General features: G+C 51.2%; 1 protein-coding gene across 5 annotated transcripts in view; it reads right to left on the bottom strand.

Moving 5' to 3' along the window:
* The window catches only part of CCAR1 (cell division cycle and apoptosis regulator 1), a 2209777-nt gene that overhangs the window by 1048422 nt on the left and 1136566 nt on the right, over positions 1–24789 (bottom strand). The window lies entirely within an intron of this gene.

Genomic DNA, 24789 nt, shown 5'->3' with positions numbered 1-24789 from the left:
TCATGACGGAACCATTCCGTCATGAGCACATGCTCAGAAAATCCCTCTGCTGCAGACAGCAGAGGGATTTCACTTTTTTTTTTGCCTGGGAAGGTGGGGAAGAGCTTCCCCAACCTCCCCAGGCCTATTTGTCTATTCCTTTGCAATGACGATCACGCGCATGGCGCGCAATCGTCATTGCAACGAAAACAAACCTGAAACTTAGTTTCAGTGCTTGTGGGGCTAGCTCAGCCTCCCCGAGCGCCGAAACAGATGGGAGGGGTATTGTTGGAAAGGGTACCCAAGCAGGGATCCACCCACTAGCTCCCCCAATATTTTTTGCGGCATAGGAGTCTTTCTGCCCCCCCTGGGGAGGGGGGGGGGCAGAAAGCCCACTAGAAACCAGGGATTTTTTTTATTGATGTTGGGGTGGGGGCTGCCCAAAATGGGAATGATCATGCCCCCACCCCAAAAACAATTACCACAATCTTTCTGCACATCCCCAGAGGCATATTGGGGCAATATGCAAACTGCGTTTAAAGTGAAAGCACGCGTGTTCAACAAGATGGCGGCGGACTGTCCTTACATGCAGGGCATGCTGTTAGATTTGGACAAATGGCAAGAGCAGCCATCTTTGTCCATCCCTGCACGTGCATGTAAGGCTTTTGGAGAAACGATTCCAAAAGGTACTCGCAATAGCGAGAGCACCGCATGCGCTGCTTTCGCTAGGCGAGACCTAAAAAGCAATAACAGCAAGGGGGCAAGGCTGCTCAAGCCCCAAGATGGCTGCAACCTGCTGACATTCCTGGCTGAAACATTCGCCCTCTCTTGGGTTCTATGCTACCACAACAGTAGGCACACTAGTGGGTGACCACTGAGGCACTAAACTGGAATTCAACTTTGGCATTGAGGCCACCTGTGCCCTACTCAGCATGAGTATTAAGGCACAGTCGCACAAACCCACTTAAACTAATGGTGGTAACCCTCATGACATGACCCAGAGTGAGAGGAAGGGAGCAGTTGAGGAGGTGTCGGCTATCCTGTGCCTAAGGGGAGACAACACAGGGTGATTCTCTTGCTTGGAGTGCCATGTAATAACTGGAGCTGCAATGGGGAAGGGCTGGGGAGTGGATTGGATGTTGGGTAAAGGGCTTGGTTGGGGAATAAACATGATAAGTGCAGCTTTCCCCTGAAGTCTGGCGGACAGTGACCTGAATAAAAGAGAACAAAGGACCCATCCTCCACAGTGGATCAAGTGATTTCCACCCTATTCATCAACCTTGAAAGTAGTTGAGGAGGTGATCTTTGCTGAGGGAGTTCAACCTGCTATATTCCCCTATGCTCTTGTGCATGCAGCCCCTATGCCAGGTATGTGATTTAGGAGGAAGGGCAAACAGGACTGGAGTAAAAAGGAAGACTCCTCCACTCAATCCCTGAGCAAATTAGCCATGACACAAGAAGAAAAAGCCTTGCTAAGGGTACTAAAGGAGGACTTTCAAGAGAGGAAAGGCACTACACAAATGAAGCTACAATTAAGGGAAGCAGGATGCACAAAGACAACTCGAGGGTCTGACTAATAAAGTGCATATGGTGAAGTAAAGCTAGAGGAGCTAAGAAGGGGTTACAAGTGTTAGACGGACAAGCTGATGTGAGGCTGAAAGAGTGAAAGTTGTTAGAACCTCACCCTGTGGATGCACTAGTAAAATAAAGAGAGGAGCTGTCAGATGTGACTCAATGTGTCTGCAAGATGGAAGTCCCGTGCCTAACTACCTTCCTGTACACCGATGTGTGCCAAGCACTAAATATGGACATTGCTAGACTGCACGACAACTGTATTTCTGTTTCCTACTACGCGTATTGTACATTCATATGTCATTATGTACTGTGCCTTCTTTTTCGTTTTAAAACTTAATAAAAATATTTTTTTAAATAAAATAAGGAGAGGTTTGAAACAGTGAACAACTTACTCTGCAGCACCCTTATTAGAGTGCTGGGAGTTCGAGAGGAGATTGAAGCAGATGCTCTTATTGGCAATAATATTGCAACATGTTTCAAAATGGTAAGAAAACAAGTTTGAATCCATACAATGGAGAACCTGAATTTCATTGGAAGGAGTGGATAGAAGCATTTAAAGTATTTATGCTTGCTTCTGGAGGAGAACAATTACTTGAGAACATAAAACAGACAACCTTGTTGGAATGTTTGAAAAAAGAGGGATTAAGAGTATATCGCACCCTTCCAGAACTGCAAACTGAGGACAGAGGAAATAACTTACCTTTGTATACCAAAACTTAGAATCAAATAGAGGTACATTTTGGAACTAGGAAAAACTTAATTTTAGAAAAATATCAAACAAAAACAAACCAAGTTTGTTTGTCTTTTATAAGTTTAAGGGCTCTTTGGTGAATTGCCTATTTCCAGAAAAACACACCCAATTTATACCTTACCAAATAATGCTGCACATATTGAACAAGGCAATACAGAAAAACTTTGAAGTGCACATAACCTAACATTGCAAAAGGTGCTGGACATAGCGAGGGGAAAGACAATAACATCTAAATGTGTAAAAATTAGGAATGAGAAAAACAGAGTGGTATGTTTTCATAAAGAAAGAGTGAATGAGGAATTCTTGAGCTGTTTCAAGAATTCTCTGACACACTATATATAAAAGATTTGATAAACAAAGTATCAGTAAGCAAAAGAACCATGAAAATGTACAGAACAATTGTATGAGGTATGGAATCTCAAACAATTGCATAGATGATAAAAGTTGTCCAGCATGGACTGGGACATGCATAAAATGCAAAACAAAAACAAAAAATAGCAACGACATGTAAGAAAAATAGAGACGTGTAAACGCAGTAAATGAAAAACGGTGACAGAAAGGAGAAAGATGACAATGATTATTATGTTTTTACATGTAAAGGATGAAGAGATGCAGATTGTGAATAAGATTAAGGAAAGTCAAATAACGGATTGTGATGTATACAGGTAAAAAGGAGCAAATGATCTTAAATGTATAACGATCGATAACATTGAATTTGAAGTTTTGGTACATTCGGGAACAAGATATAAAATATTATCTGAAAAACACTGTCAAGATGTGCTAGACATGGAAAATAGGAAAGTGAGTAAAACCGATTTTAAAAAATGAGGTGTATGGTGTAGTAAGAATAGAGCTAACTGGTTATTTTGTGTCAGAAATAGTTTTTAATTTAACAAAAAATAATGGCAGTGTTTATTTCACAAAGAAAGGAGCTATTTGGGGATTAAACACAGTTGCTCCCCGGGGAGCATAAAGTGGGTGCACATGCCCCTTGCGCCCCTTCCTTGAGGTGCGATAGGCTCCAGTATAGGCACAGGCTTAGATGGCAAGTAGGATGAGTGTCATTCCCCCTCTTCCTGTGATGAATGGAGTGCCCTTCTTTAACCCCTCGTGTGCCCATGACGTGCTGGACACGTCATGGAGCACAGTCGCGCTGTGCCCATGACGTGTCCAGCACGTCATGAGGCATTCCCTAGGGAATCCCTCTGGTGCGGGCACCAGAGGGATTCCCTTTCTGCCAAAATAGCCTCGGGAGCTGGGGAAGAGCTTCCCCAGCTCCCGAGGCGCCCCCCCCCCCCCTTTCACTGTAATGACAATCGGCGCGCACGGCGCGCCGATCGTCATTACAGTGAAAGTGAAACTGAAATGAGCCAAGAGGCTCATTTCAGTTTCACTTTCTACGTGCTCAGGGGGCTATCTCAGCCCCCTGAGCACGTAGAAAGACGGGAGAGGTATCGTTGGAAAGGGGAGAATCTCGTAGTGCGCCTCAACAGGCAAGGGTCCTAAACGTAGTGCGCCTCACTACGTTTTGGGCCCTTGCCTGTCGCAGGTACTTGAGCCTCCCACACGAGTGAGGCACCGTTTTTATCGGGAGACCTGGGGGAACGCTGGGTGGTAGGAAATTTGTGTCAGCCCGGTGATGCCTCAACTTTCCCACACAAAAATGTGTGAAAAAGGTGATTTTTTCAGCTAAATTTGAGGTTTGCAGGGCATTCTGGGTAAGGAAACGTTGGGAGAACCACGCAAGCCATACCTCCCTGGAATCCCCCGGGTGTCTAGTTTTCAGAAATGTGTGGGTTTGGTAGGTTCCCCTAGGTGGCCGCCGAGCACCGGGCCAAAAACCCAGGTGACCCCCCTTGCAAAACCAGGTCATTTTGAGGTAGGCAAATTTCATGTCGCCTCAATACGTTTTGGGCTCTTGCCTGTCGCGGGTACTTGGGCCTCCCACACAAGTGAGGCACCATTTTTACCGGGAGACCTGGGGGGACGCTGGGTGGTGGGAAATTTGAGTGAGCCCGGTGATGCCACAACTTTCCCACACAAAAATGTGTGAAAAATGTGATTTTTTTCAGCTAAAATTGAGGTTTGCAGGGGATTCTGGGTAAGGAAACGTTGGGAGATCCACGCAAGCCATGCCTCCCTGGAAGCACACGGGTGTCTAGTTTTCCAAAATGTATAGGTTTGCTAGGTTTCCCAAGGTGCCCGCAGAGCTAGGGTTCAAAAACTACAGCTAGACATTTTGCCAAAAAAGGGTCATTTTTCACGGCGAAATTAAGGTGTGACCACGTTGCGTTTTGCGCCGTTTCCTGTCGCGGGCACTAGGCCGACCCACACAAGTGAGGTACCGTTTTTCTCGTAAGACTTTGGGGGACGCGGGGTGGGTGGAAATTTGTGGATCCACGCAGATTCCGGAACTTTCCACCACAGAAATGTGGGGAAAATGTGGTTTTTTTGGTCCATTTTTTAGGTTTGCAAGGGATTCTGGGTAACAGACCCGGGTGGGAGGCAGTCAAGTCACCCCATCCTGGATTCCCCTGGGTGTCTAGTTTTCAAAAATGTATAGGTTTGCTAGGTTTCCCAAGGTGCCCGCAGAGCTAGGGTTAAAAAACTAGAGCTAGGCACTTTGCCAAAAAAGGGTCATTTTTCACTGCGAAATTGAGTTGTGACCACGTTGCGTTTTGCGCCGCTTCCTGTCGCGGGCACTATGCCTACCCACACAAATGAGGTACCATTTTTATCGGGAGACTTAGGGTAATTCAGATTTGTAAAGGAACTGTTATTATCTATTGACTTTCGATGCATTTCTGCCTTCCAAATGAAAGATATTGTGTAAAAAAGAAGTCATTCTAAAAAATGACTGATAATTCTCATGCTAGTATGAGTATTCCCAATTTCAGAAATGTGCAAATATCTACTGTTTCTAAACTCTATATTTTATTCCCATTTCAGAAATACATAGATGTCTATCATACCGATTTTTCCATGTACACGTTTTTACAGAATAATTACTATATACCCGGTACATAATAAAAAAACATTGCAAGTTGCTGCTCAGTTTTTGGCTTTGGGTTAGTCGGGTTCTTGGTGAACCTACAAGTCCTATATATCCCCACAACCAGTAATGTCCAGCGGATGTAATGGTATATTCCTTTCAAAGAGCTGTCATAATTAGAAAAAGTTACAGGTGAAAACGTTGACACAAAAGGCTGTTTTTTTCAACTAATTTTCAATTTATCCTATATTTAACTGTTAGTTTCTATAAAAAAACCTTGATGGATCTACACAAATGACCCCTTGCTGAATTCAGAATTTTGTCTTCTTCTCGAAAATGTATAGCTTTCCAGGATCCATTATTGCTTTTGTACTCATTTCTGCCATTAACTGGAAGAAGGTCAAAAGCACAGAAAATAGCAAAATGAGGCTATGTCCCAGAAAAATGCCAAAACTGTGTAAAAAATGTTGGGTTTCTGACAAAAGTCTGGTATCCCCGAAAAGCTGGGAAAATGGCGATTTCAACCCCACAAACCCTTTTTTGATAACATTTGCAGGGAAAAACCCAGATGCTTTCATTTGCAGCCCGTGTTTCCCATTTTTCCGAAAAAAAAAAAAAAAATTGCTGTATTTTGGCTCATTTCTGTGACCCCTCTAGGAGAATCCACAAACCCTGAGTACCTTTAGAATCCCCATGATGTTGGAAGAAAAGGACGCAAATTTGGTGTGGGTACCTTATGTGGTTAAAAAGTTACAGGGGCCTCAGCGCGCACTCCCCCAAATAGCCAAAAAAGGGCGTGGCACAGGAGGGGAAAACGCCTGGCAGCGAAGGGGTTAATTCCTGTAAGACAGTTCTAATGTGTCCCCATTTCTGCACCCAAGCCCAGTAATTTTAGGAAAATATTTTTGAAATTTGAAGCATACTGCATTATTAGCACTTTTATGTGACGGGTCGGTACAAACTGAGAAGCATAGCTGTTGCCACGTGCTATTACATTTGTACTGAATTTTGTTCTTGGAAGATAAAACATGTTTAAAAGGTTCTGCTTTATAATTAATTCCATGATAATTACCTCTGTTGTCAGCATCTGAAGAGGAAATCATTTCTATCTGGTTGAATAATGATTAGCTGTATTAAGTTTTATTTTTTATATTGCTATGATTTTCATCTCCATGTATGAAACTATACAAAGTTATTTTTAGCTGCTTGCTTATTAATCAGCTCTATTATGGGTTTTTGTGATTTACACTCTTATGCTTTGTATCGGATTGTGTGAAACTATACTAAGTTTAAAATCATTTTTTGTGGATTCTTATTGTATAAAATCATCAGCTCACCAACCCTTTCAAAGATGGCAAGGCTCTAGTATTCCTGCAAGAGACAGCAAAAATGAAATTATTTGGGACATAGATGTGGATTCTGCTACATTTCCTGCTCTGGCACATCATCTTCATTCCCACTCTCTGTTCCTAGGGCTTCTCTCAATTAATCCCTCTCTCTTAAAGATCTTTACTTTCAACTTGCTTCCTTGCTCTCATTTCTTGTTGGAGACCCTCAGATGTCAAGGCCCTGTCTACTTCAAGACCCCGAGCTATGTTTTATATCTCACCTCGGACCAAGATTATCTCCCGTTCAGGTCTCTATCCCTAATTCTGCTCTTCTCATTTAAATTACATTTCTTGCTTTAAGGAATTTCTATATTAGGACCAGCCCTATTAAGCTCACTTCCTTCAATCAGCTTCTCATCTTTTTCAGGAAGCCTCACAAATCAGTCTTCTGCTTGAATCGGCCCAGCTGGGCATGTAAAGTCATAGGGAGGCCGGAGATCTCAGCCATGGTTGACATACAAAGTCAACAGTACCAAAGGCTATGTGTGTAAAACAAGTAAGGCTGCTATTACATGACAAGATGCCAACATCTTTATTTAAGTGTTTAGTCAATTGAAACCATTACACTGTAATTCATTAATTGAGTATCATAAACATAAACAATTACTTTACTTTATATCTAAAACACAGTCCTAGACTGTTATATCGATAAAACTATTAACTAGTCATTTGTAAAAATGTTAAAATCATTAATTCCTGCAAAACGTTTCTCTAAATGCTGCTGCTTTCTATTAAATTACCATTTTGCTTCCAAATGATAGTTATCTCCCACGTAGGTCAGACTTCATTGGATGTTACTTAATTTCACTGTTCTTTGAATTTCTTGAATGCAATAATGACAGGATTTCCTTTATAACGTATATTATCCCAGAGTTTAAAGTGCAAGTGCCTTGTGCAAATTAGTCAATGTTACTTTGTTCTTATATGTTCTCCAATTATCATATCCCAATATTACTTCTTTATAAAAGTGCAAGTGCCTGATAAAAGTTGTACCATTACTTTGAAATGTGCTTTTACAAACGTTACACCCCTGCAAATGAGGGGAATAGAGGAGCCACCAAGGCAAGTGATTCCTGCTTGCCTACAGGATCGAATTTTCAAGTTTCTAAAAATTCCTTTCAGCATTTTCTTCCTTTCTATCAAGCACTTGCGGCAGAAGATGTGTATCAAAGTTTCTTGCTTATATTTACACAGTCGGCATTCTTAGTATTGCGACTGATCCTTCCAGGTGGGGATTAGATCTTTTGTTTCCCACATACCAAAACAGAATTGCATAAACTGGTGTTTGCTTGACAGTGAGAAGTGAGCTGAATTGATCACTGTTAAAGCATGTCAACTTTGTGTGAAGTTATTCTTATCTGTCAGATATGACAATTGCTTGGTTGTAGCCTTTATCACTTGATAAAAAGCCAGTTTCCCAATACTCACACTTCAGGCTTCTTGTACGCCTAGTTCCTCGATAGCCTGGTTTAAGTGTTGTCCCCAGGATCCTGTTTTATTATTCTGTTTTGAGCCTCGATTTCCTGCCAGCACAAATTATTGAGGGATCCTCTGTCAGATGTGCACAGTCTCCAGCATATGGTTTAAATCTTTTTATTAAGTATGCTGCAATCATAAACAATACGCCCACCTACAACCACCGGCCGGCAGGAAACGCATTTCTTCAAAAGTAAACTTTATTCAAGAGTGAGATAAGGAAGCAAAGAGAAGATAAAAGAAAGCAAAGAAATAGCTAAAGAAACTAGAGAAGATAGAGGACAGGTATCCACCCATGGCTTATGGTATGATGCGGTGGGGTCTAGGGCTGAGTGACTTTTGGAGGTGGCAACAGGTCCGTTATGTGGGTGGTAAGGAATCGCAGGACCCGTCGATAGGGCAGGTAAGCTCTATAAATTCAGAAGATAAGTAGGCCACCTGGACCCCCAGGTCTTATCAAATGTAGGCAGTGTGTGGTTGATTCCTGCTGTAGTCCGCTCCATCCCCACAACCTCCCACATGTTGTGAAGCCAATCTAACTTGGTCGGGATGTCAGTCGTGCCCCATTTGGCCAGGACGAGCTGCTTGTCTGCCCCTAATGCCAGAGTGATCGTCCTACCCCTGCAAGACTGGAGAGGGTATGCGAGAGGATTGGGTAGCCCCAGCAAGATGTAACTAGGAAATCGGGGGAGTTCCATCTGGTATATTTGATCAACTAAAGGTAGAATACTTTCCCATAATGCCTGCATCTTAGGGCAATGCCATAGGATATGGGACAATGTACCCTCCTCCCCGCAGTTGTGCCAGTAGAGATTGCTGCTACGGGGCTTCCATTTAGGGACCCTCACCAGGGTATACCAATAGTATGCAATTTTTAGCAACATCTCCTTCCCTGAAGTGCTGCACGAGGATGCCCGGGCCCTGTGAACGATATTCGCCCACTCCTTAGGGGAGAACTCCCGACTCATTTCCGCCTCCCACCTACGCTGCGCTGGGGATTTGGCCTGCTTTCTTGCCTTGTTGAGGAAGCCATAAATATACGACAGAAGTTGTTTATTGGAGGTGCGGGTGATTTATCAAATCTCAAATTTGGTAAGGAGCCGACCAGCATGCAAACGGACCTGGGGCTGTGTGACCCAATGGCGCAGTGCCAAGTACTGCCAACATGCGTCTTTGGGGATCCCATAATGAGCCACAAGCCGGGGGCGTGGCCTGACAGCATGGCCAGCTAGTCTCATCTCGGCAAAGCTCATGCCCCGTATGGCAAAATCCTACAGTAATCCTGGCGGAATCATAATATTTTTTGAAGAAGTTGGCATCGGTACCCCCCCTGCCCCGAGGGTCCCTGACTGGGTGTGAGAAGACAGTCCACAGTTGGGGAAATCGTCTCTAGAAACCTGGAAGATGGCGGCGTCGGCCCATGCCAGGGGATCGGGCGCCTCTCTGTAAGTCAATTCTAACAGGCTCCAGGGTGGAGACCCGAGTTGAGGACCCGGACGGAGCCCCTATCCTCGCCGCATTGAGTGGGGGCCTTGTGGAGGTAAAATCGGTGGCGAGTAGCTGCTGCGGATCCCCCGGCCATTTTGAGCCTTGAGACCCGGATGTGCACTCTACGCGAGCCCGGTGCTGGAGGTACGCCGTGAACGGCCCACCCGATATCCCACTACACAAGCCTGGAATTGCCTGTGGTGGTGGCGGGGTTACGGCGTTCACCCTGATTGGCAGAGTCTGGACTGTAGGCCTGGGGCTCCCGGTTTGGAGGTGAGCCTGCCACCCCCTTGTGCACCCAGCAGACGTAGTGATCTGGGCCGTAGCTTTCGCGGCAGTAGCCGGTGGCCGGGGCACTGCCTACGCAGTTCGGTGGAGGTGATACCCGGCCAGAAGCCTGCGGAGGAAGGGCAGATGGCTCAGAACAGAGACCCGGGGAGGACACTGGCATACCTCGTGCTTTGAGAGAGGAGGCCTGAGAGGCGATCTGCTTTGGGACACGAGTTGAGATAAACGAAGGTGACAAATGCCGGTGCATCCTTAATGGGACGTGTATGGGCCCTGATATAACAAATAGGATGGTGAGGCATACTGGCCTGGACTTGGGATAACGTACGGTGTCATGGTGGATGTCCTTAAGTCCCTACTGAACTCGGAGGCGTGGCCTGGTAACATGGCGAGTTAGACGTGTATCAGTGGTGCTCCTGCCCTGAATAGCGGGCTGCGCGACGGCGCCTACAGTATAGCCCCTGGTGAGGGAGAAAAACAGCACAGGAGGGAGGAGGCGGGACCTCCCGGGCCAGCGAGGACATCTACGCGAGGCCGCGACCTGCCTGGTAATTGGCCTGAAGAACACGTGGGGACTGCCTGGGGGCCTGGCTGCGGGCCTCGGATGTCTGGGGGCTGCATCTCGAGCCCGGCTGCGGAGGAGCGCTGCCCACACGTGCCCAGTGCAAGACTTGCCCCCCGGAAGCCTGGCATTACTGAAACGTGAGGCCGGAGATAGGCCCAGGTAGAGGCGGAAGAGGCGAGGTGAGGCCTGCCTCCACTCCAGCGGGGGAATCGGTAGCAAGATTTGACGAAGGCGTGAGGGCTGGGCAGTGGTGCACAGTACCAGAGGCCGGGGGTTGTACCCCAGGAGGTGAGGTGAGGGGTCCCCCCTTTCGAGTTGCGTGTACGGGGTTCGGACTCACGAGGGTACTCCACTAGACCAGCCCGGCGTGGCTGGAGAACAGGGGCGGAAGGCCTGGTAATTGCTCCGAGCGGCAGACGGGTGGCCCGCTCGGCGTAGACGACACTGAATCCCCAGTGGGGAGGTGGACTGCTGGAGGGAACCCCTTCCCTGGTTCGTTTGGACGGAGGGGCCACTGCGTCATCTCTCAAGACAGCCTCGCGGACGATAGGGAAGGACCGTCGCCTGAGAGGCGCCCAGACGAATAAAATTGTGCAATACACGGTCCCGGGGCCGACAGCGACAGATCGCCTTCGTGTGGACATGGAGCAGTGGGCCCACCAGGATTCGGCCGCACGAGATAAAGCAGATATATTGGCAGCGATTCGAGACTCCAGGGTGGCATTAGAAACAAAAATGGATGGGATGGCCATTGACATTAATCACCTACGCCTGGATCTCAGGAAGGTGGCGGACAGGGTCACCACTACGGAGGGAGACCTGAGTACTCTGCAGTCGGAGGTCAGACAGCTGCGGGAGACGGTGACGGCACTCCAGGACCATACGGCCCGACTGGAGGACAGGGCGGAAGACGCCGAAGGACGCTCTAGGCGGAACAATCTCCGCTTTTTGGGATTTCCTGAAAAGGCGGAGGGGCCGGCAGCAGACGTCTTTCTGGAAGACTGGATTGGCAGAGCGTTCCCCCAGCTGAGGCTATCCAAAATGTTTGCGGTGGAAAGGGCACATAGATCGCTGGGGCCACCACCAAAACCAGGATCCCCGCCAAGAGCCTTGATTGTCCGGATGTTCAACTTTAGGGACCGGGACATGATCTTACAGCATATTTGTGCCAAAGGCCCACCTCGATTTGAAGGCCAAGACATTCACATCTACCCCGACTATACTAAAAAAGTGCAAGACCTGCGGAACGACTTCCTGTGTGTTAAACGACGGATGCGTAGCCATATTATTAAATATAGCCTGATGTTCCCAGCTAGGCTCCGAGTGCAGTACGCAGACAAAGTCCACTTCTTTGGTACACCGTCGGAGGCAGCAGATTGGATGGATTGGCTGGGACTGGCCGGCCCGGACCAAAACCAGGGATGGCAGGAGCAGAGACGCCGGAGCAATCGACAGAGGAACCAGCAACGCCGTGAAGAAGGACGACAGCGGCGGACCGAGATCGGGCAGACGAGGGACGTATCATGGTGGGACCTGATGGCACGCTCCTTACGGAGAGAGAGGTGATCCCGACGCAGAACCAGTTCTCCCCACTCTGTCTGGTGCAGGAAACACAGTCGGATCTGGAGGGCGCCACCGGCCCGGATGTGGTAGGCTCTGGAAACAAGTGAGGGAGAGCCCTGATGCTGTGATTGAGTGATGGACCACCATAGACACTGTGAGTACCTGGTTTGGCCCGCTGGGTACTTGACTTTACTGTGAGACGATGGTGCATGGGCATTGAGCCCTCTGGACTCGAGTTGAGAGAGGGGGGGGGGGGGGGGGGTGAGAAATGTTGGAAGAGGGTACACTATTCCGCCTACACGCTGGTTAGGTTCGCCGGCTGTGGAGTGCCGAGGCGGCCTGGCTAGACCTTGGTCGGGCGGGGTTGCACGGTGCCAGGCAGTCTGCTGATTCACAGAGTCAAAGGAGGGAGGGAAGTTTAAAAGGACTTGGGTGGGTAAGTGAGGTTGTAATTGTTCTTTCAAGTTGAGAGGGGTATTCTGGGGGGTGGGTGGAGCTTTGGGGCGGGGTTCAGAGTCCTCAAACCAGGACTGGTTGTGAGAATGACGGGCTACCGCCTGTGGGTGGGGGGAGTTGGGGTTTTCAGTTGGGGGTTTGTTGGGGTTGCTGCCGGGTCTGGTCTATGTTGGCACACAGGGGATCGAAGACTTACTCCTCAGGCGGGGGCAAGCTATGATACTAATGGGGAGTCCGCGCACCATAGGCGGGGGACTGGGATACCGACAACTGTTCACTCATGACAGGGGATAACCAGAATTACAAACTGATTACTTGGAACGTTCGGGGGCTCAATAACAGGGTGAAACGGATCCGGGTGGCATCATACCTAAGGCGCTATGGGGTCAGTATAGCTCTACTCCAGGAAACCCACCTATGGGGAGACTGTCTTAAATTTGTCCAACGCAGGTGGAGGGGTCAGTTTTTTGCTACATCCTACTTGGGGTTTGCCCGGGGAGCGCTAATATGGGTGGCACCAGGAGTCCCCTTTCAGGCTCTGCATGTTAAACAGGATCCTGACGGGAGGTATGTGGTGGTGGAGGGGACCCTAGATGGGTGCAGTATCTGCCTGGTGAATGTTTATGCCCCGAATAGTGACGATGGTGGGTTTTTAAGCAGAGTACTGGGATTGTTGGATCTGGACCCTGATACAGAATTGGTGGTGGCAGGGGACTTTAATTGTGCCCTGGATGGGGAGCGCGACAGATTCCCCCCAAAACTGGATGCCAAGCCTCGTGTCAGAGAAGCAATGAGTCAAATGCTTCTGAATTCTGGCCTACTGGACGTGTGGCGCCACCATAACCCTAGTCGTAGAGTGTACTCGTGCCACACACCTGCTGCCAATACCTTTAGCAGATTGGACTACTTCTTCATTCAAAAGACGGCGATCTATCGGGTAACGGAGACGCAATACCTAGCCCGATATCTGTCGGATCATTCCCAGCTCCTGATTGCTTACTCGCTGGCCCGACCGAGATCGAAGGTACTATGGAGGCTCAATATTGAAGCCTTAGGCGACCCAATTTATAAAGACGCCATATCGACTGGGCTGAATGAGTATATGGAGCTCAACTGGGGCTCCGCTAGCACCAGGGTGATTGAGTGGGATGCAATGAAAGTGGTGGTTCGGGGGATATGTCGGTCCACGGAGGTAGGGGTCAAAAAAGTATTCCCCTTTAGTGGGGAAGAACTACGGGCAGCTATCGCCCACCTAAAGACTGCAAAGTCCCCGGGAATGGACGGCATACCCGCCGAGCACTATAAAGAGTGCGGCGGACTGCTGGTCCCCAAACTACTAGAGATCACAGTGGAGGCCGAGAAACGTGGTACGCTCCCAGACTCCATGAGGGAAGCATAGATTGTGATGATCCCCAAACCTGGGAGGGACCCCCTCCTCCCATAGGCCCATTTCTATGCTGAATGTGGATCTTAAAATTATTAGTCAGGTGTTGGTGTCTAGGCTCCTCCTTTATCTTCGGCGGCTGGTCCATGATGACCAGTCCGGCTTTATACCGGGCAGAAATACATTGCGGAATATCCATCGCCTGGCGCACATTATGCAATCTGTGGAAGGACGGGCCCAACAGAGCACCTTGGTGTTCCTTGATATCGAACAGGCATTCGATTCGATCAGGTGGGATTACCTCTGGCAGGTTCTGCTTAAAAGGGCTTGGGGGAGGGGTTTGTATACTGGATTAAGTTACTATATGCTCGGCCGATGGCACGGGTCGGTACGTGTCGGACGCATTTAGTATAGCAAGGGAAACACGGCAGGGTTGCCCGCTTTCCCCATTGCTATTCGCCCTGGCAATGGAGCCTTTGGCGTGTCATCTGCGCAGGATACTTGTAGGACAGGGCGTGCGGGTGGGGAATACGGAGCATGTGGTGTCACTGTACGCCGACGACGCGTTAATATACCTGAGTCGACCAACCCAATCACTGCCGACATTGCTAACAGCGTTGGCCCAATTCGCTGATGCCTCCGGCCTTTACATTAACAGAACAAAGTCACAGCTTTACACGATTGACACAGAGATCAATTGGGGGGGGGGGGGGGGGGGGGCAATGACCGGTGCTGGAACTTCCATGGGCGGAGGACACGGTCCGATATCTAGGGATATGGGTCGATAGGTCCGAGGCATGGTTTTATCAGCGCAATATGGGGAGGATAATCCGTGGGTTGCAGGGTAGTATTACCTTTTGGAACTCTCTTAACCTCTCCCTGATGGGTAAGATTGCACTCATAAAGATGGTAGTCCTGCCCCGATGTCTCTATACCATGCAAGGCTCCATCTTTGAAATTCCACACCGGGTATTCCGGGAACTCGATTCACTGCTGGTCCAACTATTATGGAATGGGAAGCGATGCAGGGTTAGTTTAGAACTCCTGAAACGTAGTTTGGGTAAAGGGGGTTTGGAGATCCCAGATTTGGAACTTTACTACTTTGCATCGCAATTGCAACATGCCATAGCCTGGTTGGACACGGATCCCTCTTGGGAGAGGTCCCTGCTGGCAGGTACGTACGGGGACCGACAGCTCGGGGCATTGTTGTGGCGGGCCGGGGGGCTTGCGGCGCCCGGTCCGCCCCTGGTGCCGCTTGGGGCTGCAATTTGGAATCGAGTGGTTCGTAAAATCATTCAGGACAGACCTTATGCCCCGGAGGCGGACCTCTGGCAGCTGCCGCCCTTTGCTCAGATTGACCAGGTAATGTCGACAGAGGCATGGCAGACGGGGGCTGCCTGATGTTGTCAGACCTTTACCCGGATGGTAAATTTATCACTTATCAGGAGGCAGTGACTGCCTTTGAGTTGAGGGCAGGGCAGTTTCTGCAATATGCAAAAATAGCGGCAACGGCACGACAATTATGGCCTACGTTTCCGGAGGCCCCGGGGCACACCCAGACTCTGGTCACTATGATTGCCATGGCGGGAGGGCGAAAATGTGTTACTCACCTCTATAGGGCGTTAAGGGACGATAAAAAGAACGGCCCCCTAAAAATAGAAGAAAAATGGCAGAAGGTGTGTCCACAGGAGGTTACGTCGCGAGACTGGGAAAGGATACACGAGAGTGTGCGGAAGGTGGCAGCAAGATAAGCAGGCGGTTCCTGATCCTGGGGCTAGTTATAGCCAAGAGGCGTATAGCAATTCACTGGTTAACACAGCAAGGACCGCTATTGGCAAAATGGAGGTCAGATTTACGGGAGTGGGCCCTAGCCGACGAGGGGCACATACGGAGCACCAGGAGGGATGCCAAACTGCGTCAGGTGTTACTGGCATGGGGAGCAATGATGCAGGGCATAGCGGGACAGGCCTCCCAAGTCACCATATCCAGTGCAGCTGTGATGTCTTTCGGAGAGGGGGGGACCTCAGGGGAGGGAGACAGAAGGCGGCCCCGCATGAGTACTTCAATACATGGACCTCGAGTTACGTTGACCCGGCAGAGGGGGGGGGAGGGCATGAAGGGGGGATGTTGGGATGGGGGGAGGGGATGGGAGGCGGAAGGGGGAATTTTCTAAAGTTGGATTTGATAATGCATATCAAACGAGACACCGGAAGATGATGTTGAAGATAATGGACTTTCCACGGTGGTGAACTCAGACATTGTTGTTCTCAGTTATTTTTAATGTGCGGTTCCTCGCCTCAGCAGAGGTGGACGAAATGTAGAATTGTTGGTTGGGAGGTGAGCGGCAGGGTTGGAGAAAACCTAATAACGAAATTTCGGATACTGCAACAAATCGAAAACTTAAAGGTTACACTTGCTGGATTAGGCCACTGGTAACTCACAGCTATTTGTCTCACTGCTTATTATTTCTGTGCTTCTTTGCTGAATCTGTCGGTATTGATATGTCATGATGTATACTAATGACGGCGGAAGTTGTAATATTAAGAAAACCAATAAAGTATGTTAAAAAAAAAAAAAAAAAAAAAATGAATGAGCCACAAGCCTGGGGAAATCCAGGATTCACCACTCGTCGGAGAGGTTGCCTATGGGCTTACAGTTTGCCTCTTGCCATTTTAGGTAGGCGTTGCCCACGAAGGCCGGGGGGAAATCCGGCTTCCCAGTAAAGGGGGTCAAGGGCGAAATGGTTGAGGACAGCGGACACTTCTCTTGGATCCTATCCCACCCCTGCATAGTGGCTCGCAGGACCGGGGAGAGATACGAACCCATCGGCCGATGACGTCTGGGTAGCCAGGGAACTTTCCAAAAGTGGATCCCGGCGACCCCTCTATCCATAAAACACCAATGTTTTTCCAACTCTAGCTGATACCACTCAATCTATCGCAGTTGCACCACTTCATAGTAGCGCCTGAGATGCGGGATACCAAGGCCACCTGCTTCAGATAGGTGAGATGTTGCACCATACTTGACTTCTTACCCCCCCAGATAATGCTGTTAATGAGTTGCTGCATTAAAACCAGTGTCGTGGGTGGTGGACTTAGGGGGAGCGTCTGCATTATGTAGTGTAGGGGAGGCAAAATCGTCATTTTGAAGGCAGCAATCTTGCCTAACCAAGAGAGGGCATGTTTTTTCCAACTGTTCAGTTCGAGGCACATTTTGTTCAGGGCTTCCGTGTAGTTCACCTGAGCAGTCTTCGTGGTGGTGGAGAAAACCCGTAACCCCAGATAGGTAATTTCCGTGGCTGCCCAAGAAAATGGGAAGTGAAGCGATAGTTGGAGCCGATCTGCTGCAGGAAGGGTGAGACTCAAAGCCGGAGTCTTTTTCAAGTTAATTTTAAAGCCGGACGCCGCACTGAAAGCCTCGACCTCCACCAGCAGAGGGGAAAGAGAGAGCAACAGGTGTGTTAAGAACAGGAGCACGTCATCCGCGTATAAGGAGATCTTATGTTCCATGCCCCCCATCCGGATCCCAGTGACCGAGGGGAGTTGGCGGACTCTTTCTGCAAATGGCTCCATATTGAGTGCAAAAAGAAGGGGAGAGAGGGGTCACCCCTGCCGCTTGTCGCGTCCTACCCGGAAGGGAAGCGAGACCACCCCATTAACCCGAATACGGGCTTGGGGGCCGTGATAGACACAATTCACCCATCTCCGGAACCTGTCACCGAGTCCGACAGAGGACCTGTTGTAGATAAGTCCAGTGGACCCGATCAAATACCTTTTTGGCGTCCACTGAGAGAAGCAACGCTGGGATCTGGGTTCGCTGCGTCTAGTCCAATAAATGGAAGAGTCTGCCGGTCCCATTCCCGCAATTGCGATCCGTGATAAAGCCCGATCATGATCCACCAGACCCTGCATGTAGGGAGCGAGACTGGAGGCCAAAATACTAGTGAAGATTTTCAGGTCCACGTTGAGCAGGGAAATGGGGCGGTATGAGGCACACTCGCGTGGGTCCTTTCCCGGCTGAGGGATGACCACTACCTCCGCCATTGACATCGACGAAGCGAGTTCCCAAGAGGCGCTAAAGGTGTTGAACAGCCTCGCCAGAAGGGGAGCGAGGTCCGACGCAAAGGTTCTATAAAAGTCGACTGGGAGGCCGTCCTCCCCCGGTGCCTTACCAACCGAAAGGTCCTGGATAGCCCGTAAAACCTCATCAGGGCCTATGTCCGCGTCCAAACTGGCAGCGACCGGGGCCACCAGTGGGGGTCGCCGGTGCCTCTTGCGCAAAGTCATTGGCCACAACAGGATCCAGTCTTATAGAAGGCTTCAAATTCGGAAGCTATGTCCACGTCTGCGTGCAGAATCTCCCCCCGTTCGGTCATGATTTCCGCGACTCGACGAGTCACCGTTCAAGCCTGCAAGGCGTGCGCAAGGAGTCGCCCCGGCTTGTTCCCTCCTTCATAATAGCTCTGTTTGGTAAGGAGCAAAGCGTATTCTGCACGGTCGAGATCCAATGCCCGAAGTTGCTTCGCCTGTGTGAGCAGGTGTTGAGTTTGGACCACCCCGTGCGGAGGTGTACCCCCCTCAAGCTCCCGGATTTGATCCTCCAATTCCACCCTCTTGGCCTTGCAATCCTTATTCAGGCATGCCGCGATAGCGATACAGCAGCCGCAGATGACAGCCTTCAGAGCGTCCCAAAGCATAGCGACCCCCACCGAGCCCACTTCGTTCACCTCTAGGTACGTCCTGATAATGCCACCTAATTCAGCAATATTAGCATTGTACGCGAGTAGTTTGTGGTTTAAGCGCCACAAACTCTGCCGCGGGGCGCCGCTCGGGAGAAGCAGTGTTAAGACTACCGGGGAATGATCCGAAAGTGCCGCAACCTCAATAGAAAGGTCGTCAGTGGATGCTGTGACCCTTGGGGAAGTCCAAAAAAGGTCAATGTGGGCATACGTTTGGTGGGCAGCAGAAAAAAAAGGTCTACTTCCGTACTGTTGGGAAGCGAAGGCGCCAGGCAACTGTGAGGCCTGCCTCCCTCAGTCTTGGAAGCATCATGTCAGAAATCGAGCCCGTGTGCCCCATCCGTAGCATCGATGTATCCTGCTCCGCGTTGGGGACTAGGTTAAAATCCCCTCCAATGACTAGGTCCTCATTAGGAGATTCTTGAATCGAGCTTATAGCGTCTCGTAAGAAGGCTTCTTGATGCTCATTGGGGCTATAGACCGAGGCTATAGTATGTACTCTCTCACCCAGTAGAACTCTCAAAGCCAGAAGGCGACCCGTGACCTCTGTGTGAGTTCCTACCACCTTCCCATGAAAATGCGTGGCAAAAATAATCGCCACGCCGACCCTCTTATCCCCTCCCGACGAGAAATATTGTCTATCAAACCAGGGGGATCGAAGCCGCTTCCAGTCCGCCCGCATGAGATGGGTCTCCTGTAGGAGGCAGATATCACACTTAGCATCCCTCAACAAGGCAAGGAGCACACGCCTTTACGCTGGTGAATTAAGGCCCCCACACATTGAAGCTCATAATGACTACTTTAAGACGTGTCATGTAAAGGGTAAGGGGGCTCACTCGCGCAATGGGCAAACCTGTCTCGGAAGAAACCAGCAACAGCCAGGCACCCACTCCCTCCCCGCACTCTCCACCCCAGGGTCCGAGCAGCAGCCGTCCCCCCCACCCACAACAGCTCTACATGGTGGACTTCCAGGGTAACAGGGCAGCCCCGACAAGCGTAAAGGGAGGTCGGGCAGGGCCTCGAAGCAAACAAACAGCGCAGCCCAGCAAAGGAGAAGCAAACAAAGCACACCGACCACCCCCCGTGTGCACAACAGGACCACCCTACCACCTAAAGGAACACCATCCTCCCCGTCTCCTTCAACCACCCCAATCTGCCGGGGATGAAGAATCACCCTACCTGTCTGTGGAAAGGCAGCATTTCTCACCAACTGCATGAGACCTGCAGCTCTCTCGTGGGTGGATAAGAGGGAGATAAGGAAAGTGAGAAAAAGAGAGAAAGAAGCAAAGGGAGAGTGAACAAAAAGAGACTTCAAAGTCTCCATCCAACGATAACGTAGCGCACCAACGTGCAGGGGTCTATGTGTCTGACAGTCGGTCATCACCACTCCGAGGATAGGGCTCCCCCACCAAGACCGAAATCTCAGGACACTAGGCTTGGACCATTCTTCCCAACTCTACGTCTCAGTACAACATCTGGGCAGGTCAGTCCCCAGTTTGTGCGTTAGAGTCCTCCTGGTCCATCATCTGTCACAGTAGGGCTTTCCCTCTCTGTTCAGCGTTCCTCCTCGGTGGGCTTCGCCTTGGTCCCCCTCCTGAGGCCCCGTCTCCTGCCCGACCGCCGCAGCCTCCCCGATGCTGAATCACCCTCCGCCGTGTTCGAATCCTCAGCTGATGCCAGGGCGGATCCGAGGACCGCCTTCACCTCCTGCAAGTTACGCACTCCATGTGTTTCTTTGTTCCAGACAAAGGAAAGTCGGAACAGCAGCCCCCATCTGTATCGAATTCCCTGTTCACGGAGGAAGGTTGTGGCTGGTCGCAGCTCCTTACACCTCTGAAGAGTAAGGGGCGAAAGGTCCTGGTATACCCCCACCTGGAGGCCCTCGAACGCCACTGTTGGACGGTCACACGTGGCAGCCACAATGACCTCCTTCTGCCTCTAGGAGTGAAGGCAGGTCAGGATGTCCTGCGGCTGGCCGGGACCTGAGGCAGGGCGCCCAGCTCAATGTGTGCGATCTAGCATGACCTCTTGATCCTTCAGAGCCGGGGCCATATGCTTAAAGAGCCGGAGGACCCAATCTTCGAGCTTGCCACCATCCGCCCAAAGTGGTACACCCTTAATGAAGATGTTAGAGGGCCTTGAGCGGTTCTCCAAATCTTCCACCTTAAGGTATAGCTCCTCCTGCTGCTCCCGGACGGCAATGAGTTCTCGGGCTTGCTCAGCATGCTCTTCCTCCCGCCTGTCCCCATTACACTCCAGTGTCCCCACTCTATCCCCAACTTCGCCAAGATCCGCTCTGAGCTGCTTAATGTCGGCGGCCAGATCTTGTCGCAGCCCATCGAAGTCTCCACGCAGTGTGCTGAAGAGCTGCTCCATAAATTCCTTTGTGACGGACTCGGCCGCATGCCCAGCCGCCAGGTCCATCGTGGCGTTGCCGGGATGTGAGCCATGAGAGTCATTGCTAAGTCCCCCAGTCTTCTTCCCTCCCGGCTTTTGAAGTAAGTCTTTAATAGAAGATCCTTACTTGGGAGGTCCTTTTTGCCTCATTGGGTGGTTATGTCTGGCTGCCTGCTAATGGGGGACCAGCGCTCCTTCAACGACAAGTCCTGTCCCAGGGGGTGGAACTGAGCTTCCGTGGGTGTTGGTGCATGTCTGAAACTGCCACCACGGGAGGCGGTCGGGTCTGCTGTCAGAACCGGATCCTGAGCGTGTCACCTGGTAGTCTGGGTAGGCACGGGGCCCTGGGGGGCCCACCCGAAGGTGCAGAGGCCTGTTCACCCCTATTCACTCGTCACTGCTTGCGCGAGGGCTCCACGTAACTAAGGCCCTAATGCATGCCACGTCCAGGCAGGGCAATCCACTGCTTCACACCCCTGCAATTCCGGGGCTCAACAATACAGGCTGCGCAGCTTCTTGGTCCCACTTGGCTTGTCGGCTCCCCCCGCCTCAGGCACCACTTCCACTGGGACCCCACTTTCAGGCCTGGGGATCCTCGCTTCACTGAGGCCTACGTGGGGAGGGCAATAGGGAGATGAAGCCGCTTCAATCGATAAGGCAGCTCCGGCCGTCCAGCCGACCCCTCTGTTGTGGGGCCAGTTTTGTACGGGGCTTCCCAGGGCAGCACGCCTTGCCTCCCAGTGCTCCGCCATCACGCGACTAGCGCACCTCCGGATTCAGCCGCCGCCAGGGTGGGCGCGTTAATACCCCCTTTACTGCTGCCCAGGAGTCAGATGAAACACCCCCGGGGGATAGGGCCGCTCAAACCTCCCAGGCCTCGCTCTCACCTCCGGGGGCTGCCGTCGCTCATACCTCTTCTCCGTGGTGGGACCGGGCCCACCACTCCTTCCTGGACCGTTGCTGCAGGGGAGTGGCACGGCCAGTGCCTGGGGGCCTCCCCCTCGGGGCCAGCTCCTCTGGGTGGTCAGGGGTCCCCACGCTCCGCAGGTCTTCACTGTCGGCAAGGGCGCGGGCTCCACGGCCCTCCCCCTCCAACGGTCGCCGTGGCGCGGCCCTCACGTTCTCGCCGCCTCCGGGCCCTCTGAGCTGCAGCGGCCGCTCAGCACCGAAGTCTTCCCTCCACCTCAAGTGCATAGACGCCACTTGTGTTGCGGATGACCGGAGACCACGATCCTGCAGAATTACCGGTCTCAGAGCTGCAGATGGATGCCTATTCTTGGCCTCGGCGAGCGGAGCCCCTAAAGAACGGTGCTGCTCCGCCACCATTTTGGCCACGCCCCCCAGCATAGTTTTATGAAACCGCTTTTACATTGAAATATTTGATTCGACACTCCAAACTTCAAGAGCACTTGAGCTGGGGAAGTTGATTTCGGAATATTAAACACGGATTTGTATGCTCTTGTTTGTATTTCGTTTAGAATGCCTGCTTCACGACCTCACAGCGTTTCCATGCCATATGTCACTCTTAAATGGGTGCGCATTGCAGTTAGCAGGTGGACTAATGAAGGACAGTTCAGTTTCTTTTTTAATAATTTAAAACCATAGGTTAGCGATTGAGTTTTCTCTTGCATGGCTTCTAAATCTTGTTTACCTTGCATTTGGTGCTCCACGTTAAAACCCAGATATTTATATGTATTGACTACCTCAACTTTTCTTTCCTTCCAGGAACCAAGAATGCTTCTTGTTGGTTGAGTCTACCAGACGTACTACTTTAGTTTTTTTCAGGTTTAACACTAGCCCTTGTTTGTCCAAATAACTTTTTAGGGCCTTCATGCTACTTGCAATCCTATTGACATTTGGCTTAGTAGGGCAATGTCGTCTAAATACTGAAGACAGGAGGAGCCTAGCGCGCAACCAAGATGGCCGCGTAGGTGCGAGGCTCCCGAGGACCTCCGCGACCTCCTGAATTAATCCTGGCGATATCCTGTCCTTGTTGAGGGGACTGTGTCGGTGAACCCGAGCTGAGGCGCCACCCGTTTTTTGGGCTCGAATCGGACCCCGAACACCGGTGGGAGCATCGATTGCAGGTTGCGGCCTTCTCCTCGCCGGCCCCCCGGATTGGAGTAGTGGGGCGATCCGGGGACGAAGTGAATAACAGCGGCGAGCGGGGCTGGGCGACTCGCGTACCCCGCACTTTCACTTTCGCCTTTGCGCCCTCCTTGCCTCAGGCGGGGTCGGGCTGCGGAGCGGGGTGCGGTGGTGTTGCCTTGTCCGGGTGCCCGGCTGACCCGCCGGCGGTGGGTTGACCCGCGGCCCGGTGGTCGCCCCCGCCCCCACCCCTGACACCCGTGATTTGGTGTGGCGGCCCGTTTGGAGATCTTGGCACGACGGTGGAAGGGCCAGCATGTCCACCAAACAAGATGGCGACCGGGCGAAGATGAAGACAACCCGCCGTGGCACGGCGCACCAGGCCAATAGTATGGATCGTTATACGCTCCAGAAGGGTTCTCCGGAGACATCGCGGTCATCCCTGGTGGGCCCGACGGAGGCGCCTGCCCAACCGGTGGATCTGACCCTCCGGGACGTCATGGGCGCCATCGCAGAGATGAAGGCCTCAGTGGACCAGCGTTTCGATACCTTGGCGCAAAAAATTGACTCGGTCCTGGTGGATGTGGGCCTCGTGAGGGCCGACTTGTCAAAAACGAACGACCGAGTTGACTCCCTGGCCCACACCACAACGAGCCTCACTACGGACGTGGTGGCCCTCCAGAAGGAGGTGCGCCGGCTTGGCCAGGCGAGCGCCCTGATGGACCGGCGACTGGAGGATTCCGAGGGTCGGGCCCGGAGGAACAATGTTCGCATTATTGGTGTGCCGGAGGGCCGAGAGGCGGAGGCGGCAGATCTCTTCGTGGAAGAACTGATCCTGACCCATCTCCAGCCCCGGGGGCTGAGTAAGCTTTTTGCGGTGGAGCGTGCCCACCGGGTCCCTGGGGGCCGCCCTAAGACCGGTGCCCCGCCGCGGCCTATTATTGCCCGGATTTTTAATTTCCGGGACAGAGACGCCATCCTCCAGACCTCCAGGCAACAGGGACCGGTCAGGCTGGACAACATGGATGTACACTTCTACCCAGACTTTACTCCGGCGGTCCAGAAGCAGCGACAGAGCTTTCTTGGTATCAAACGTCGCCTAAGGGACCTAAACCTCAAGTACTCAATGCTCTTTCCGGCTAAGCTGAGGGTGGAGGTGGATGGCCGTACGCACTTCTTCGACCGGCCCGAGGTGGCTGGGGACTGGTTAGATACTTTGCCTGGAGATCGGGGTGGGGGGGGCGCGGCTGGCGGGGAGGGCCCGCCGGATCAGAATTGAGGGGTGACTGTATGGGCCTTGCTCTGGATATTGTTCCTTTACCATATATTGCTTTCGTATGTTCCCCTCCCATGGAGGTCGGGTGGGGTCTGCTGGGGGCTTCCCTCCTCCTCGGGGGGACTAGTTAGTACTTAGCTATGGGGCGACAGGCACACTGCACTTTGGGGGGGCTGTCTGGGCTCATGCAGGGGTGCAGGGAGGGGGGAGTTCTGTTGGGACCGGGGGGTGGGGGGGGTGTGTTGTTTGTTCGCACCGCAAGGCAAACCCGCAACTGTTTTGTTGTTTTTAAGATGCTCGGTGGGGGGCGACCGATTGTTTTGACTTATGATGGGGGGTAGGGATTTGATTGTGTTGTCATGGAATGTTAACGGCCTGGGGGATA

The sequence above is a fragment of the Triturus cristatus genome, chromosome 1_2 (assembly GCF_964204655.1).
Source record: "Triturus cristatus chromosome 1_2, aTriCri1.1, whole genome shotgun sequence".
Classification (NCBI taxonomy): Eukaryota; Metazoa; Chordata; class Amphibia; order Caudata; family Salamandridae; genus Triturus; species Triturus cristatus.
Note: the sequence above shows the minus strand (reverse complement) of the source record. Positions and strands in the feature narration are given on the sequence as shown.